We start from the raw sequence: 20,197 nt of genomic DNA, 5'->3' as shown, positions 1-20,197 counted from the left end.
GCCCAATTTCATATGAGGCAACTCCAGTGGGATGTCCTGTCAGCTCAGAAGTCATTGAACGGACATTTAGAAGGAAGAGTAGATCTTTCCTTGGAAACTATACACTCCCTCTCAAGGTGGACAGCCAGGGAAAATTTGACTTCAGGCATGCAGTGGGCCAGACCCGTCAACTACATAATCACAACCGATGCAAGCAGTTCTGGCTGGGGAGCCCATCTGGCGGACCATACAATTCAGGGGAGCTGGAGAGATCACGAAAAAAAGGGGTCATCAAACCTAAAAGAACTGTGGCCTGCAGAAAAATCCCTGACAGGCTTCCTACCTCACATTCAGGGTCACCATGTCCAAATCATGTCGGACAATCAGACAATGGTAGCATACATAAATCACCAGGGGGGAACAAGATCTCGGTCCTGATGTTAGTTGTGAACAGGATCTTTCAGGTAGCAGAGCGGCATCTCCCATCCCTCACGGCACTACACATAAAAGGGGTAGAAAACACAAAAGTAATCTTTCTGAATCGCCTTACATTAAAACATGGAGAGTGGGACCTAAATCTGGTAATATTTCAGCAAATAGTCGAGCTATGGGGTTTACCGGAGATAGATCTGTTCGCCTGCAGATCCAACTGTAAAGTAGATAAGTTCTGTTCATTAGACCCAACAGAGAGTCCTTATGCAGTAGACCCCCTCCAAATATAGTGGAATTTCGAAAAAGCCTATGCTTTTCCCCCAATAGTGATGATTCCAGCAGTAGTGAGGAAGATAAGAGAGGATCAGGCAAGAGTAATCCTGATGGCCCCCTTCTGGCCAAAAAGACCTTGGTTTTCTCTGCTCCGACTGATGTCAATATCGGATCCTTGGATCCTGCCGGAGAGGTCGGGCCTTCTCATTCAAGGGCCAGTGTTCCACGTACAAGTCAAAGGTTTCCATCTTGCAGCGAGGAATTTAAGAAGGCAGTGTGAAGTAACAAAGAATTTTCCCAGGGTGTAGTCTACCCTGCTGCGTAGCAGGAAGCCTATAACAACAAAAATTTATGGCAGGACTTCCTGGATTTGCTAAAAATCCTGTTAACTGATAAACCTCCAATTAAGGATATCTTGGAGTTCCTACAAAAAGGATACGACTGGGGATTGGCCACTAGAACACTCAAGGTGCAAGTGTCATCACTGGGGGCATTATATAATTGTAACCTGGCGGGTGACAGATGGGTTTCCAGATTCATTTAATCCCGTGACAGGTCCATACCAGTCCGGGTTCCCAGAATTACTCCCTGGGATCTGAATCTGGTTCAGAACGCTCTTACGGAAGACCAGTTTGAAACCCTACGGGATATTTCACCAAAGATCCTCACTCTTAAAACTATTCTCTTAGTGGCTTTAACATCAGCTTGTAGAATAAGCGCCCAGCAGGCCCTTTTGGTAAATCCTTATTATACCCAAATATACGATGACAGGATCATTCTATGGCCAGATCAGATATAACAGAGGCTGGACAGACATCTGTCTGAGATGATTTAGTGAATCCTGCTTTGAGCAGGGGGTTGGACCAGATGACCCAGGAGGTCCCTTCCAACTCTACCATTCTATGATTCTATGATCCAGCATATCTCCCAAAAGTAGTATCAAGATTCCATCGTACTCAGGAGATTATTTTACCTTCATTTTGCAGCAATCCTAGAAACCCAGGAGAAACTAGGTTTCATAGTCTGGATGTTAAGAGGTCACTGTTACAATACATAGCCATGACCAGCCAGTGGAGAAAGGATCATTCTCTATTTTTAGCCTACCAGGGCAATAGGAAGGGTTGCAGGGTATCAAAGTGTACTATCGCTAGGTGGCTTCGGGAGGCCATTAGTATAGCCTACACGTCTACTGGTGCTCCGGTCCCGGATAGTATCAAGGCGCACTCCACCAGAGCGGTGGCGACCTCCTGGGCGGAAAGAGCATAGGCATCGATTGACCAGATATGTAAGGCTGCTACTTGGTCCACACCATCCACCTTTTTTAAGCACTATAGGTTGGATCTGTCCTCCTCTGTTGACCTTACCTTTGGGAGAAGGGTGCCTCGGCGGTGGTCCCTCCCTAGGGTGCTTTACCGTCTCCAAAAGTCTCTCAGGTGTGCTGTCATGGGTGAAGGGAAAACACCAAGGTTACTTATCGGTAGACGTTTTTTCCGGGACCCATGATAGCACCTGTATATCCCCCCCACACACACACACCTCTTTTTTTCTCACCATACGGGTGTGCACTATAGTTTGGGTGCTTGTGATGTAGGTGTTGGTTATATGTCTAACATTTTATGGAGGTCCTTTCAATGCTCTGTAATCAACTGAAGTGGGAGAGAGGTACCGCCCTTTTATTTGAGAGAGTTTCCTGTCCTTGGTGGGGCGGATCCCTCTCTCACATGTGTTGTCATGGTTTCTGGAAAAACGGCTACCGGTAAGTAACCTTGGTGTTTTCAGACAGTCTGAAAGTCTTATATTATTTTCCAGATATTTCTCAAAGGCCAATATCATGCGATATATTGGAGTAGAGGAATGTTACATCCAATGTCATAAATATATAGCAGGGCTCTTATTTTATTTCTTGAAGTATCTGATTTACCTGAAGTATCTTGAAGTATCTGAATAAGGTGTGTTGAGTCTCTAAGGTGGCTTTGCAGATAAAGGACATGAGTTTGCATTGTCCTATCAATATACTCAGAGAGTTTACTCGTCAGGGAGCCAATCCCAGAGATGATGAGTTTCTCGGGTGGGTCAGTTATGCTCTTATGTATCTTAGGTAGGTGATAAAAAAGAGGAGTTGCTGGGTTTTTTATAGATAAGAATCTTTTTTATTTTAAGTTCAGCATATTATCAGTAGTTTCTTTATTTATTAAAGAGAGGATCCGGTGGGCTTCCTAGCAGTATTCATTGTAATTTTGAATAACGACACCTCCTCCTTTGTCTGCTGCTCTAATTACTATGTCCATATTTTTGCTAAGTTACAGCAGAGCTTCTCTTTCTGTTTTAGTAAGATTGTAAGTTGTTTTTTGCTTTGTTTTTTAAGAAAAAAATTTTTTTTTCGTGATGAATTTTAGCTCATTAAGAACTACATCATTGAAGGTGCTCAAGTTTTGCCCTTTACTTTCTGTAGGATAAAAATTAGATTTAGCCCTTAGATCAATATGGTGACTTATATAATTTTGGAGTATGGGAACCATAGCTTATCTTTATCTAGGATAAAATGCCTTTTGAGGGTCATTTTCCTGATATATAGTTGTAGATCCAAAATGAGATCGAAACCTTTAGATTGAAAAGTGGTGCAGAAAGAAAGGTTTTTGGCCAATATGAATGTTCAGCATCAGTTATCTTATAGCTAGATAGATTGAATACATTTGATGGTTTATCAATTTGGGGTTGGGAGATGGCCCTGTCTTTCCCTTTTTCTTTTTTTCTTCCTTCCCTGGTTCCTCTAATTGCTTCTTTTTTCCCCCAATCTGGGAAAAATATAAAGTTTATTCGTCCCTTCTTTGGGGAGAGAACACGGGGTAAAAAAGTAACCAGAGCTCTGGACCTTGCATTAAGAAGTGGGAACGTCTGTGCAATGATTTATGTGGAGATGCCAGAAGTTGCTGTTTCACATCTTGAATTGTTTCCTCAGACATTTTCGCACATCCTCCATCATGCCTCCAGTGATCCAGCTTATTCACCAATGACAGACTACATGGTTTGAACAGAAGATTTCGACCTCCAAACTTCTTTAGAAACTCACTTTGGTACCTCTTTAACCCCTTCACCACAAAGCCTGCTTTCATCTTCCTGCCCAGTCCAAATGTTCCAATCCTGACCAGTGTCACTTTATTAGGTAATTCTGGTACGCTTCAATGTAAACCAGTGATTTTGAGACTGTTGTTTTTCATGACACATTGTACTTTATGGAAGTGGTCAATGTAGGTCAATTTTTTTTTCTATGAAAATATCAGAAATTTGGTGAAAATTTTGCAAATTTCAAACTTTTTTTTATGCCTTTAAAGGGAATCTGTCACCACTTTGGAGTTATCAGACCTCTACTATGGGCATACAGGGTATAGAAAAGTAAATCTATAAATACCTGTATGGCCATAGTAGAGGGTTGAGTGCAGAGAAAAGCGCTTTAATCAATTCTATTTTGTAAAGGCTTGGCGTCCGGGGGACGCCAAGCAATCCCCGCCTATGTGCTTATTATTCCCCCAAATCCCCGCCTATATGCTTAAATATCATTGACCTGCACTGTGCTCACTGACTTCCCGGGCATGTGCAAAGCTCCACTCACAGAGCGCGCTTTGCTTCATCCTGACCCCGTCTCTCCGTGCTCTGCACCTGGGAGTCGCTGTCACTTCCCAGCGCCTGCGCAATAGAACCCTGTAGCGCAGTGCACAGGCAGACAGGGCCGGGATAAAGCAAAGCACACTTTATGTGAGTGGCGCATTGCGCATGCCCGGAAGACAGGGAGCACAGTGCACTTCACAGAGCCTGTCACAGGGCCCTGTGCAGGGGAGGGGGGGAATATGATAATTAAGCATACAGGCAGGGATTTGGGGGAATAATAAGCACATAGGCGGGGATTGCTTGGCGTCCCCCAGATGCCAAGCCTGTACAAAATAGAATTGATTAAAGCGCTTTTCTCTGCAATCAAACCTCTGCTATGGGCCACACAGGTATGTATAGATTTACTTTTCTATACCCAGTATGCCCATCGTAGAGGTCTGATAACTCCAAAGTGGTGACAGATTCCCTTTAAATCAGAGAGTTATATCACACAAAATAGTTAATAAATAACATTTGCAACATGTCTACTTTACATCACCATCATTTTTTAAACATAATTTTTTTGTTAGGAAGTTAGAAGGGTTAAACGTTTATCAGCAATTTCTCATTTTTTTAGGGACCACATCACATTTGAAGTGACTTTGAGGGGCCTATGTGACAGAAAATACCCAAAAGTGACACTATTTTAAAAACTGCACCTCTCAAAGTGCTCAAAACCCACATTCCAGAAGTGTATTAACCCTTCAGGTGCTTCACAGGAATTAAAGCAATGTGGAAGGAAAAAATTAAAATAATACATTTTCCTACAAAAATGTTGCTTTAGCCCAAATTTTTTAATTTTCACGAGAGTAACAGAAGAAAATGGACACCAAGATTTGTTGTGCAATTTCTTCTAAGTACACAGATACCCCATATGTGGTGGAAAACTACTGTTTCAGCACACAACAGGGCTCGGAAGGGAAGGAGCGCCATTTGACTTTTGCAGCGGAAAATTGCCTGGAATAGATATTGGACGACATACCACGTTTGTAGAGCCCCTCATGCACCTAAACAGTGGGGACCCCCCCACAAGTGAGCCCATTTTGGAAACTACACCCTTCAAAGAATTTATCTAGAGGTGTGGTGAGCACCTTGAACCCACAGGTGCTGCACAGAATTTGATAACATTAAGTCTTGAAAATAAAAAAAATGAAATTTTTCCCACAAAAATTTAACTTTAGCCCCAAATTTAAGGTTAAGCAGGAGAAAACGAATGGTACAATTTGTTACGCAATTTCGCATCTGCACGCCAACACCTCAAATGTGGTCAAAAACTACTTTTGAGGCACAGTGCAAAGCTCAGAAGGGAAGAAGCGCCATATTGGGGTACCTATTTTTCTTGAATGTTTTGAGGGTGCCATATCACATTGGCAGAGCCCCTGAGGTGCCAGAACAGCAGAACCCTCCCAATAGAGACACAATTTTGCAAACTACACTCCTCAATGAATTCATCTCGATGAAGAGTGCAGTGATCATATTGACAACACAGGTGTGTCACAGAAGCTTATACCATTGGGCGGTGAAGATAAAAATAATTACATTATTACCACAAAAAAATTTTTAGTCCCTGATTTTATATTTTCACATGGAGAAATCTGTAAAAATGGCACCAAAATGTGTTATATCTGCTGAACGTGGCAATACCGCATATTTGTCTGTACAGTGCTGCTTAGCCACTCAGTGAGACTCAAGGAGCGCTGTTTGACTCTTAGAGCACAGATTTTCCTAGAATAGTTTGCAGACTCCATATACAGAGCTCCTAATTTCCAGAACTGCAGAATCACCCCTCGGGTGACCCCAGTTTGGAAATTACACCCCTCTAGGAATTTATCTACAGGTGTAGTGACAATTTTTACTCCATGGGTGTTTTCCAGAAACAAACAGCAATAGATGTTGCTGAGTAAAAATTGCAAGTCTGCTGTTGTAATGCTCACTACATTGTAGTGCCCAGTACATTGCTGTGCCTTTACATTATGCCCCACCAGCTCTTGCTTCTGGAGACATGCACCCCGTAAATTAAGCGATCTCTCATCGCTACAGTATTGAGAAACATGTGGACGCTAAATGTGGTTTAGGCACACTGGGCCTCAGAAGGAAGAGGGGCATTTGGATTTGGGAGTGCAGATTCGCTAGATTTATTTTGGTGGGGAGCCATGTTGCTTTTCCAGAGCCTTTGTGTTATCAGTAACATGGAAGCCCCATATATGTCTGTTAACAGATGATGGACCTGAGTGGGGACTTGCTTTTTTCGTGGATTGAGTTGAAGCGGTTATGATCTGCAACAAGTACTAAGGAAAGAAAGGGGAAAGCTATCCCTACAGTAAGACTAAGCTGAATCCCTACGATGTAGCGGGCTGCCTGTTCCTTGCGAACAGACCCGCCTTAGTCCTCGGCTAGTCTGAACGAAGACCTATAGCATAAGGTGAGGGGTCCCTAAAAGAACTAAGGATTGGAGCAAAAATGGGACACCTCCTTAACAAAGAAAGTTGCTGCAGAACACAAAAAGATAAACTGACAAAAAGGTACTAGAGGTCCCAGAAGGACCAAGCGAACTGACAGAGATAGGCACAGAAGCACCTGGCTAGCAAAACAGTCAAACAACACTGAAGTCCAGCACAGCCTAAAGGGCGGAGCTGGAATATAAAGGCAGATAGTCACGTGACCGCAAAACACAAGATGGAAAAAACAAACAGGAGGGTTCTAACAGTACCCCCTCTTTTATGAGGATCCTCCGGATCCTCCAGGCCCCGGCCTATCTGGAAACCTCTTGTGGAAAGCTCTAACAAGCCTAGGAGCAGAGACATCATCCACCCTTACCCAGGAGTTATCTTCGGGACCGAAACCCTTCCAGGAGACAAGATACTGTAATCTCCCTCTATGCCATCTAGAATTCAAGATACGAGAAATTTCATATTCGCCGTCTTCCACCACAGGAGGAACAATGACAGTGGCATCCCTATCTAATACATCAGCCTTTTTCAACAAGGAAACTTGAAACACAGGATTAATCTTCCAGGAAGTAGGGACATCCAACCTAACCGCAGACTGGTTAACAACCTGAAGCACTTTAAATGGACCCACAAACTTAGGACCCTGTTTTTTAGAGGGAATCCTCAACTGCAAGTTCCTTGAGGACAACCAAACCATGTCACCCACAGTAAACAAAACCTCCTTACGTTTCCTGTCAAAATACTTCTTGGACTTCTTGTTAGCCTCTTGAAGGTTGCAACATACATTAGTCCAAACTCTCTCCAAATCACCGGAAAAATTCTCCTCCTCCGGCACTGCCGACCCCAATTTGGAGAACGAACCAAAAGATGGATGTCTCCCAGTACAACAAAAAAAAGGTGAACACCCAGCTGAGGAGGATGTATGATTGTTAAGAGCAAATTCTGCGAGAGGCAGAAACTCAGACCACACCTCTTGATTGTCCGCCACAAAACAACGTGAAAACTGTTCTACATCCTGGTTCTTTCTTTCAGTCTGTCCATTAGACTCAGGATGATACCCAGACGAAAATGACAAATGGACTCCCAACCTGTCACAAAAAGCACGCCAAAAGCGAGCCACAAACTGAGGTCCTCTATCAGAAACAATATCCGTGGGAACGCCATGAAGCTTGGCAATCTCCTTAACAAACGCCTTAGCGAGAGTCTTGGCGCAGGGCAACTTAATGAATGGAACCAAATGACACATCTTACTAAAATGGTCCACGACCACCCAGATGACAGTAAAACCCTTGGACACAGGCAGATCAGTAATAAAATCCATTGTGAGATGCGTCCAAGGCTCAACTAGGAACCTCCAGAGGGCAAAGCAACCCCACAGCAGGAGTATGTAAAGCCTTTCACCTAGCACACAGTATATTGATGCACCCACTTGATGACTTCTTTCTGCGATCCAGGCCACCAAAAACTGCGAATGATAAGTCTCTTAGTCTCAGAAATTCCTGGATGACCTGCCAACCGAGACTCATGACACTCCACAAACAAATCTCTCCTAAAGGTTCTAGGCACGAACAACCTCCCATGGGGAGTGTTAGATGGAGCATCATCTTGAGCTTTCAGAATCCCATTCTCCAAAACGGAGTCCAATGCCACCACCACAACTCCTTTCTGTAAAATGCTCTCCTCCTCCTCGGTACCGACCGTAGGAGAGAAGCTGCGAGATAAAGCATTGGTTTAACATTCTTAGTACCAGGGATATAGGTAACAGAAAAATGAAACTGAGAAAAAAAAAAGTGCCCACCGAGCTTGACGGACATTCAAGCGCTTGGCAGCATCCAGATAGATCAAATTCTTATGATCTGTGAAAACCTGAATAGGAAATCTAGCGCCTTCCTAAAAATGACGCCAATGTTCAAACGCGAGTTTAATAGCCAGCAACTCCAGATTTCCAACATCATAATTCAGTTCGGTTTACGAAAAAATTTTCGAAAAGAAGGCACAAGGATGTACTCCATCCCTGTTCTCCTGAGACAAAACTGCTCCGACCCACAATGATGAAGCATCGACCTTGACCAAAAAAGGCTTGGTCTCATCAGGCTGCATAAGGATAGGGGCAGAACTGAACCTCTCTTTGAGATACTTAAATGCTTCAATGGCCTCAATAGTCCACTGGACCGTATTCGCACCTTTCCTGGTGAGATCAGTTAAAGGCTTAACAATTACAGAAAAATTCTTAATGAATTTACTGTAATAATTGGCAAAACCCAAAAATCTCTGTATAGATTTCAAACCAATAGGCCTAGGCCATTCCTGAATAGCCTGAACCTTCTCCGGGTCCATCTCAAAGCCCTCGCTGGAGACAATGTAGCCCAAAAAACTAATTTTCTGCACAGCGAACTCACATTTCTCTAGCTTAGCAAAGAGTGAATTATCACTCAATAACTGCAAAACTTCACGTACACTCAGCCAATGGAACTCCAGATCTGGCGAATAAATCAAAATGTCATCTAAATACACAACCACATTCTTACCAATCAAAGGTCTCAGGATGTCATTAATAAGGTTCTGAAAAAATTCAGGTGCATTGGTAAGACCAAAAGGCATCACCAGATTCTCAAAATGACCTACCGGAGTGTTAAATGCAGTTTTCCATTCATCACCCTCCTTCACTCGTAACAAATTGTATGCCCCCCGGAGATCAATCTTAGAGAACAACTTGGCTCCCACTAACTGGTTAAACAAGTCAGGAATTAACGGCAATGGGTAGGAATTGCGTGCGGTAATCGTATTAATTTCACAAAAATCCAGACATAGACGTAAACCCCCGTCCTTTTTTTTAACAAAGAAAAATCCAACTGCCACAGGCGACTTAGAAGGTCTAATGTGACCAGCAGCCAAGCTAGTCTGTATGTACTCCTCCAAGGCCTTTCTTTCAGGGATAGTCAGATTAAACAAGCGACTCTTGGGAAGAGTAGCTCCCGGGACAAACTCAATGGTGCAATCATAATCCATATGAGGTAAAACTTGCGACTCCTCCTCCGAAAAAAACCCTCCAAAAATCTTGAATAGGTACAAGTAATTCCCCTTTTTCCACAGCCGCAATGCGACCATTACAACATTTATCATAGCACTTCGGACTCCAAAACTTTATCATATTAGTAGACCAGTCCAGCAAAGGATTGTGCAGTTTTAACCAAGGCAATCCTAGAACAACCGGAGAGGGTAAATTATTTAATACAACCAAGTCCAAAATTTCTTGGTGAAGTCCATTTACTTAAACGAAGCTCACAATACTTAATCAAATGGTCAACTTTACCACAATAAAGACAAAATCCCTCGGTGAACCTCCGGTCTCTTTCCTGAGAGCGGAGCCACATCGCCCCAACCTACATCGGTTCTCCGCCGTCTGAGCAGATTTTCTGGGGACTAAGACCTGGCATTACAGGAGTCTTTACCTCATTCTGCCTACATCTCAGCCTCCTATCCACACGAACAGCTAATTGCATGGCATCCTGCACAGTCTCAGGTGTGGGGAATGCAATTAGCAAATCCTTAACCCTTTCACTCAGACAAGCAAGAAATAGACATTTCAGAGCAGGATCATTCCATTGACTTCTGAAGCCCACCTTCTAAAGTGTGTGCAATAATTTTCAACATCACCTGACCCCTGATTCAAACGCCTGAGTTCTGCCTCAGCAGATGAGATTCGATCAGGATCGTCATATAATAGCCCCATAGCAGAAAAAAATTCTTCTACCGATCTTAAGCATGGATCATTAGGTTGGAGAGAAAATAACCACCCCTGTGGTTCATTGCGCAAAAGTGACATAATAAAACCAATGCGCTGTGATTCATTCCCAGAGGACCTTGGTCTCAAATGAAAATATAACAAACAAGCATTTTTAAAGGAAAAAAAATCTTGCTGTTTACCATAAAAAACATTAGGCAGTCCTACCTAGGGTTCCACAAAATGCGCTCCAGAACAGCTACTCACGTGTTGCTGGAGCTCAGCCACCTCCAGAGACAATCCCTGCAAGCGTTGAGCCAAAACCTGCATGGAAACCATACTGATCCCCGAATTTCTTTCCTTTTAGTTTTTTTGGGCTGGACTTACTGTTATGATCTGCAACATGTACTAAGGAAAGCTAGGGGAAAGCTGTCCCTACAGTAAGACTAAGCTGAATCCCTACGATGTAGCGGGCTGCCTGTTCCTTGCGAACAGACCCGCCTTCGTCCTCGGCTAGTCTGAACGAAGACCTATAGCATAAGGTGAGGGGTCCCTAAAAGAGCTAAGGACTGGAACAAAAATGGGACACCACCTTAACAAAGAAAGTTGCTGCAGAACGTAAAAAGATAAACTGACAAAAAGGTACTAGAGGTCCCAGAAGGACCAAGCGAACTGACAGAGATAGGCACAGAAGCACCTGGCTAGCAAAACAGTCAAACAACACTGAAGTCCAGCACAGCCAAAAGGGCGGAGCTGGAATATAAAGGCAGATGGTCACGTGACCGCAAAACACAAGATGGAAAAAACAAACTGGAGGGTTCTAACAGAAGCTTTGACTGGTAACATTTTGGATCATATTTATCCTGTGCTCTACGCTGAGTACTTACATCAGGGTTCCATCTAAATCTCCGAATGACATGATTCAGATGAAACCCCAGAAGGATACAATCACTATAATGAAGCAGCCGAGTTACTCTGTACTCTGTCTGGCCTCTGTTTAGTGGTGTCCTTCTTTTCAGAGGTGCACAAAACTGTGGCTGACCAAATTTTTATGCATGCTTAAAAAGACGGACACCGCCGGATCATAGGCCAGACAGCATCTACAGTGTCTCCATTTGCCTCATTATAGGGAATATTCCGTCAGGGGTTCCATCTAAATCGCATATTTCTGAGATTTACACTGAAACCCCGGTGTAAGCGTTAGGTCCAAGCGTTGATTCTTCTTCTGTCTTGTTTCTTTATCGTCCAGGTTTCACATTCAAATGTTATTACAGAAAAGACCAGCCTATGTACAAGCCGTGTCTTCATCGCCAGTGAAATGTCTCTCAATTTGAAGACACAAAAACAATTTTATAAAAAAAAAAAAATAATTGTTTTTGCATCACTTTATTCCAAGAGCTATAACTTTTTCATTTCTCTGCTCACGGAGATGGCTGTATGGCAGCTTATCTTTTTGTGGAACAAGATTATGTTTTAAGTAATACCATTTTTATTTACATTAGAATTTTTGATTGCTTTTTATTCTACTTTTTATTCGGCGGTATGATGAAAAAAAGCATATATTTTTGTCACTTTTTTTTACGGTGTTCACTGAAGGGGTTAACTAGTGTGCTAGAACAGGTTGTTCTGGAAGCAGCTATACCAAATATGTGTATTTTTTTATGTTTTGCCGCTTTTACACAATAAAAACAATTTTTTAAGAGAAATGTAGCTTATTTATTTCTCAGCTGACAAAGCTGTATGGTGGCTTGTTTTTTTGTGGAATAGTGCTGAGAGGTGTTTAATGGGCCCAGATTATGGGGCTTGGTTTTACAAGCAGCTGAAACCGGGATGGGAATGGCAGCTCACTTACCTCCAGTCCAGATCTTGCAATGTCTGATTTAAGGCAGCTGGGCTGTCTCACAGTCTGTGTATTATGTAAGGTGAGCAGGCCTTGCATGTGCTGCTCAGATGGATTCTGCTGGAGTCAGAGGAAAGCACTTAATTTAAATGGCTAAAGCCGTGCTGTATGGACTTGTTATTTTGAGTTTTGTTCAGTTGTACCTTTTGGAACTTAGAAGCAGCTGTTACATTTTGCTTTCCTGACCGGTGTATGGACACTTAATAAACCGCCCGCTTGTTTGAACCAGCAAACTGCATTCCTGTGTGTGAGCCAGTGTCTACCACAGAGCCGATCTCTCATAATATATATATATATATTGTGGCAAGACGGCTCACTCGGCCGCTTCCGGAAGTAGACTCAGGAACCGGGTTTTCTCTGCAGGCTTTATTATATGGCATAAAGCCCTGCGACTCCAGCAAAAATAAACACGGCCTTACTGGAAAAACAACAAAACAAAAGATAAACGATAGCACAGTCCATATGTATGTGGAACTCACCTACCCAGAGTGTAGTCCCAGTCTTCAGTTCTGACCTGAGCTGAAGCTTTCCCAGTCTGGAGACCTTGCCTCTCCAGACCACAACACAGAAAAAAAAAAACAGGACTGAACATTTAAAACCATGCTCAGCCACACCCTGAGGGAGGTATGGTGAATGATGTCCTTTCCATCTCTAAGTCATTCACATAAAACCACACCCTTTAAAAGAGTTAACCCCCAGCATATAACATGCTGGCAGATATTCAGAAGGTCTCAGTTCACACAGGAGAGCAACCTGAGTGACACATACCTTCCCTCATATATCACACCAGTGACTCTGTCACATATTCCCCCCCTCTGCCCAAAGCCGGGGGTTTGGGCACCTTCAGACACCAAGCAGGGAATTTTGGAGAGGGCATCAGCATTAGCGTGTAACTTTCTGGGTCTATGCTCCACGTATAAATTAAAGTCTTGGAGACCTAAGAACCATCTAGGCATTCTTACCCTTCTTTTACCTCAACCATCTGAAAGGGGCATGGTCTGACACCAATTTAAACTTTTGGACAAGTAGGTAATATCTTAGCGTGTCTATGGCCCATTTTATGTCTATGCATTCTTTCTCGACAATGGTATAATTTTTCTCGCATGACGAGAGCTTCCGGCTCATATACAGGATGGGATGCTCTTCCCCATTTATCTCCTGCGATAGCACAGCTCCTAGGCCAACTTCTGAGGCGTCTGTCTGGAGCACAAACTCTTTAGCTTTTAGTCAACTTCAGCTGTTGGAACGCCATCTCAGTTTCAACCGTCCATTTCGCCATCGTTGACTTTGTGCCTTTCAGAAGGTCTGTCAGTGGTGCGGCAATCATGGCAAAATTTGATATAAACCGCCGGTAATATCCCACGATTCCAAAAAACGCTCTCACCTGCTTCTTGGAGAGCAGTTGCGGCCAGTTCTGAATTGTCTCGATCTTATTGACCTGTGGCTTAACTTCGCCTCTCCCGACGACGTAGCCTAAGTACTTGGCCTCCTCTTTTCCAATGGCACATTTTCTCGGATTTATCGTAAATCCCGCCTTCCTTAGAACATCCAGAATCGCCTGTACCTTTGTCAGATGACTAGCCCAGTCTGGGCAAAAGACAACAATGTCATCAAGGTAGGCTGCGGCATACTTTTTATGTGGGCCAAGGATCCAATCCATGGCCCTCTGAAAGGTGGCTGGTGCCCATTGCAGTCCGAAAGGCATTCGGGTGTATGAGAAGCACCCATCAGGTGTTGAGAAAGCTGTTTTCCCCTTGGCCCTCTAAGACATGGGGATCTGCCAGTTGCCCTTCGTCAAGTCAAGGTAATATGTCTCGCGGGTCCAAACCTCTGGATGAGTTCATCGACGCGGGGCATCGGATATGCGTCACAGTTGGATACCTCATTCAGCCTGTGGTAGTCATTACAAAATCTCCACTCCCCGTCGGGCTTCGGCACGAGAATGATGGGACTCGACCATCCGCTCTTTGATTCCTCTATCACGCCAAGGTCCAGCATCCTCTTCACCTCGGCTGAGATTACCTCACGGCGGGCTTCAGGAATCCTATAGGGCTTGAGGTTTACCCTAACATGCGTTTCCATCAGCACGTCATGCTCGACCATCTGCGTACGCCCCGGCAACTCCGAGAACAGGTCACGATTCCGTTGCAGCAGCTCTTTACATTGTTGCTTCTGTGCCAGCAATAGTCTCTGCTATAGTGACGTCCTCGACTTTGGCTTTCGGACTGGCTCCCAAACAAGAATCCCCCAATGTGTCCCGATCTCGCCATGGCTTGAGCAAGTTCACAAGGTACACTTGGTGCGGCTCTCTTCAGCCAGGCTGGTGAACTTTGTAGTTCACTTTGCTGAGTTTCTCCACCACCTCATACGGGCCTTGCCACTTGGCCCAGGAACTTGCTCTCGACGGTGGGAATAAGCACCAGAACGCAATCCCCAGGCTGGAACTGTCTCAACCTCACTGACCCTTGTCTGGGCCTCTTGTGCCTGGAGGAGGTGCACATTCATGATATGCATCACTTTCGACATTCTCTCCTGCATCTGGGTGACATGTTCTATGATGCTCCGGTGGGGCGTAACCTCCGCTTCCCAGGTTTCCTTGGTAATATCCAGGAGCCCTCGCAGTTGTCGTCCATATAGTAGCTCAAACGGGGCGAAATCCGTAGAGGCTTGTGGGACCTCTCTTACCGCGAAAAGCAGGAACGGTAGCAGTTAGTCCCAGTCACTACCATCCTTCTCTTTGACCTTTTTGAGCATTGCTTTTAAGGTTTTATTAAAGCGCTCAACCAGGCCGTCTGTCTACGGATGGTAAACGGAGGTTCGCATCTGGGTAATCTGAAGGACTTTAGACAGCTTCTTCATTACCTTGCTCATGAACGGGGTTCCTTGGTCCGTTAGTATCTCCTTCGGCAGTCTGGTCCTGGCAAATATATGGACAAGTTCCCAGGCTATGCTCCTACTCGGTGAGTTCCTCAGTGGTACCGCTTACGGGTACTGGGTCACATAGTCCATGATCACCAAGATGTATTGGTGGCCCCGGGCCGATTTGACTAAGGGCCCCACTAGGTCCATGGCAATTCTCTCAAAGGGGATTTCTATCACAGGTAGGGGATTAAAGGACTACGGAAGTGGGAAGAGGGGGCGGTTATCTGGCAGGTGGGGCAGGGCCTACAATAGTTCAGGATCTCCCGGTAACACCCTGGCCAATAAAACCTCCTCAATATCCTCTCCTGAGTCTTCTCAACCCCAAGGTGTCCCCCAAGAACATGTGAATGGGCCATATCTTATACCCTCGGTCGGTATGGCCCTGGAACTACTGGGCAACCCAGGTCTGCACCGGCCTGGGTAGGGAATGGATGCACCTGTCCATCACCACTCGTTCAACCATCTTGGCAGGAGAGGAAGACTCTGGCTGCAGCCATTTATGGACTAGATGTAACAAGTAAAACATCTGCGAGCGAGGGGGTTTGTCGCCAGCATACACCCAGTGGTGGATCCTTTGTGCTCTGACAGACATAGTCACTCCCGAGCGTGCCAGTATCTCCGTCTTTAACTTGGCAAACTCCTGTGCATCCTGTAGGGTCAGGTCATAGTAGGCCTTTTGGGGTTCACCCGTTAAATAGGGGGCCAGCACCTCCGCCCACTGCTCTGGCAGCAGTTTTTCCCGCTTTGCTTCCCTTTCAAACACAGTCAGAAATGCCTCAACATCATCCCCTGGGGTCATCTTTTGCAACGCATGCCTTAACGCCTTCTGGACGTATGAGACATCACCTGGAGTTGGGGGAGGGGCGGTCTCTCTGCTGCGATCTTCCCTCGCTAGAAGTTCCATCTGCCTTTGTTGCTGTTGAATCTGCTGCATCAGGAGTTTATTGGTCTCTTGCTATGCTTGCTGGCTCTGCAACGGCTGCTCTCGTTGTTGCTGTAGAAGCTTTCGGTGCTGCTGTTGTAAGCTCTGCAAGTGCAGTTGATATTGCTGTCGGACACCTCTGGCTGCCTGGCGGCCTTTACCCAAGACTTCCACCGATCTCTGTGGCAGGTACACGTGTTCCTGGAATTGTGCTTGCACTCTCACACCAACTGTGGCAAGACAACTCGATCTGCCGCTTCCGGAAGTAGACTCAGGAACCGGGTTTTCTCTGCAGGCTTTATTATATGGCATAAAACCCTGCAACTCGAGCAAAAATAAACACGGCTTTACTAGCAAAACGACAAAACAAAACATAAATGATAGCACAGTCCATATGTATGTGGAACTCGCCCACTCAGGGTGTAGTCCCAGCCTTCAGCTCTGTCCTGAGCTGAAGCTTTCCCAGTCTGGAGACCTTGCCTCTCCAGACCACAACACAGAGAAAAAAAACAGGGCTGAACATTTAAAACCATGGTCAGCCACACCTTGAGGGGAGGTATGGTGAATAACGTCCCTCCCATCTCTATGTCATTCACATAAAATCACATCCTTCAAAAGAGTTCACCCCCAGCATATAACATGCCGGCAGAATTTCAGTAGGTCTCAGTTCACACAGGAGAGCAACCTGATTGACACATACCTCCCCTCATATATCACACCAGTGACTCTCACAATATGCATATTGTAAGTTAGCGGTATTGATCATGTTGGGGGGGCACTCACTTCACCGGGTCAATTAAAACACACAAGCCACATTTTCCAGTAAACTAAAGTCCAGCAGTTTATTACACGTCATAAACTGCCTATAACATAGTCCATCTCAGTGGCTCATAGGAATGTTACACATGTAATCTCCTAGAGCCTTTCAGTGGCAGCTATGCCCGCTTGGCTTCAGATACAGACTTCAGCAAGGTACAGCATCAATGTCCATATAAAGAACCAGTTTTACCTTTGCCGAGTCTTAGCTGCTTCTCTCAGCTCTGTTCTGCCACAGCTGTGGCTTTAAGGCTCCCCAACCGTGGTCTCCAAGCCACATGCCTTCCAGGACTACTGGCGTCCCAAACACAGGGATCGGGCCTCTTGCCTCACCAGGCCTCTCTCTAACTGTTTCCAAACCACCCGGATTTATATATCTTTCTGTGCACACAGGACCTGTGATGATGTCACAGTCATGTGATCAGTCACCTGAGGGGGAAGTACATGGTCAGCCAGAACACACCCCCTGGACATTTTAGCAATGCAGCAAGGCGCTGCATTACATATCCCCCCCCCCCTCTGTTCAAACTTGTGGGGTTGAACACATAATATACACAATCACATTATAACCCAGGGTTCACACAGAGACCATGTACTTGACAATTGCGCTGCTCAGCCCCTGGAACATTAGTCATCAACATTAGCCCATTCCTTAGGGACCTACCATCTGTCATTGTCACTAACTTCGTCAAGTCACATTTCCGAGTCGTAACCTTGTCAAACCTCCCCCGCTCCCTGCGGTCAGTCGTAACCTTGTCAGACCTCCTCCGCTCTCAGCGGTCAATGCAGCAGTGTGACTCACATGCCCTTGTATCTAAGGTCCGGTCTGACTCCGTACTGTCCCGTACTCTATTGGGTCGTTTGTATGGGCCTATCAGACCTGAGTTACTGGAGGTCTCACTACCTCTAAACCCACGCCCACTATCCTCAGAACATCTTGGAAGGTCTCTAACTTCTACTGTAGTCGTTCTATTATTTGAAGGGTCCTTTCTCTGTCTGATCTCACAATTTCTAGACGGCTGCCATCTTCTGCTGATCAGGCGATGCTGTCTTTCCACTCGCAGTCTGGCGAGATTCAACTGTTCTAACTCCCGCAGGTAGGTCACTCGGTACTCCATCAGCATGCGTATATATGCAAGATTTTCTTCCGTTCCTACAGCGGAGAATGACACCATGCCGTCTTCATCTGGTATCCAGTCCTGACAATCACGTGGACTGCTTACTTTCATCACACCAGACTTCTTTACCATCATTTGCATGGTTCGGCCATTTCTCCCAATGAGCTTTCTTACCAGAGCATGAGGCACCCGGATAACCTCTTCCCGCTGTCTTTGAGCTTTTCTCATGAGTTCCAGTTGTCTAACGGCTTGTTCCGTCTTCAACCGGACAAACCGCTTCGTTCGAACACATCGCCAGTGCATGTCACTTAGGATAGCCACCCTCTTCACTGTGACTTTGGTTGTGGACAGGACCACCAGCTGTTTAGCTTCTGAGGTCAAGTACAACTTATAGGCTCCCACGGACTTCTTAAACTCTTCATGCACTGACTCTCTGGTGCAGTCTTCTCTCAAATCTTCGGGTACATCTATGAGGCACTTGTACCGAGACGTTTCTGTCTCACCAGTGGTTTCCAGACGATTATCCGGCTCAGGTTTCAGGGACAACTGACTTTCAGCTTCTTCACCCTGTATGCTTCCCCAGAGCTGCCTCACAGCTATGAACTCAAAAATTCTCATCTTGACAACTTCCATTCCATACTTATCTTCTTTTAACACTCTCTCAGCCCTCCTCGAGTCCACCTTCTTATGGTTTAAAGGATTAAGCGTAATTTGTTTGCCCTTCTCCTTCTCCAAGGGGGCCTCGTTCACTGATTGGTACTTTGCCAGGAAACCTTTGAGCTTGACAACTTCTTCCTCTAGCTCAGCTACTCGCCTCTCAGCAACTCATCTCTGAAGCTCTTCCTGCTTCAACTGCTCTTTTATCAGCAGAAATCTCTCAGACCCCTCTGTCACCAATGCGCCCACTCGGCTCTCGACAGCAAGTCTCTTAAGCTTCTCTTGCTTCAAATGGGCTTGTAATGCCTCCTTGATCTTCTTGACCTCGGCTCTTACATCCACCTTGATCTCGGCTCTTACATCCACACCGAATCATCCAAGCTCGCATTATTCGAGGAGGCATTTGCTTCATACCTCCCTTTTTCGATAGACTCCTCCATATTTTCCCCCTCAGCTTCCATCCTGCCGATTCTATCTTTAAGGCACGTCTCTGCCCTCTGGAAATCATCACAGAATGTCTGCAGCTCCTTCACCTGAGCTTCCAGTCCCGAGATCTTTCTACGGAGATCATCATTCTCATCACGGGTGTCCTGTAGAGTAGTCTCAATCACTTGGCGCCTGTGCTCTGCATCCGCCTTATCATCCTCTAGTTTTTTCTTAACCTTGAGGAGATCCTCATAGTCTCTCTTAGTTTGTTGCAGTTCCCTATTGAATTTTTTCCGCAGTTGTTCTAGGTCTTGATCACGTCCAGAAACTCAATCCTTCAGCGTCACCTTCTCAAGCTTCAACTGCAAAACCTCCTCCTTGGTTTTGCAGAGGTCCTCCTTATTTTCCTGGAACATTTCCTTCCATTGGTTGATTTCCTCGCTGCTTTCCTCCAGTTCTTGGTCATGATTGGCCACTTCCTCTTTCAGGGCTGTCGGATCCTGATCCTTTTGTCTTAGTAGATTATCCTTCTTGTAACGAATCTGCAAAACTGCATCCAACTCTTCCACCTGATCTTCATTGTTGTCTGATACTGTACCGGAGGTTGCTACTGGCAACTTCACCTCCTCTTCCCTCCTGATCTCCTCTGCTTCTAAAGGAGGATCCACACTCGGAATAAAGGCACACAGCATTGCATTTTCTTTATCTGCCCTTTCAGCAGAGGCTACAGGAGCAACTTTTTTGTGGCCCTTGCGCCTACGACGACGAGAGGGGGACTTTCTCACCTCGTTTAACTCCTCCTGACTGAACTCTCTTTCTACTTTCGTAGTGTCACCGTCAGCTGTGGGGTCTGTGTCACTCCCCCTGGTGTTGTGGACTAACAAGTCACCTCCCACTTTGACGTCAACTCCTTCTACTGGAGCCACCCAGTTA

This window comes from Phyllobates terribilis, unplaced genomic scaffold, assembly GCF_046119375.1.
Source record: "Phyllobates terribilis strain yellow unplaced genomic scaffold, ASM4611937v1 Scaffold_5__5_contigs__length_657084704, whole genome shotgun sequence".
In the NCBI taxonomy this organism is placed as follows: domain Eukaryota; kingdom Metazoa; phylum Chordata; class Amphibia; order Anura; family Dendrobatidae; genus Phyllobates; species Phyllobates terribilis.
Note: the sequence above shows the minus strand (reverse complement) of the source record.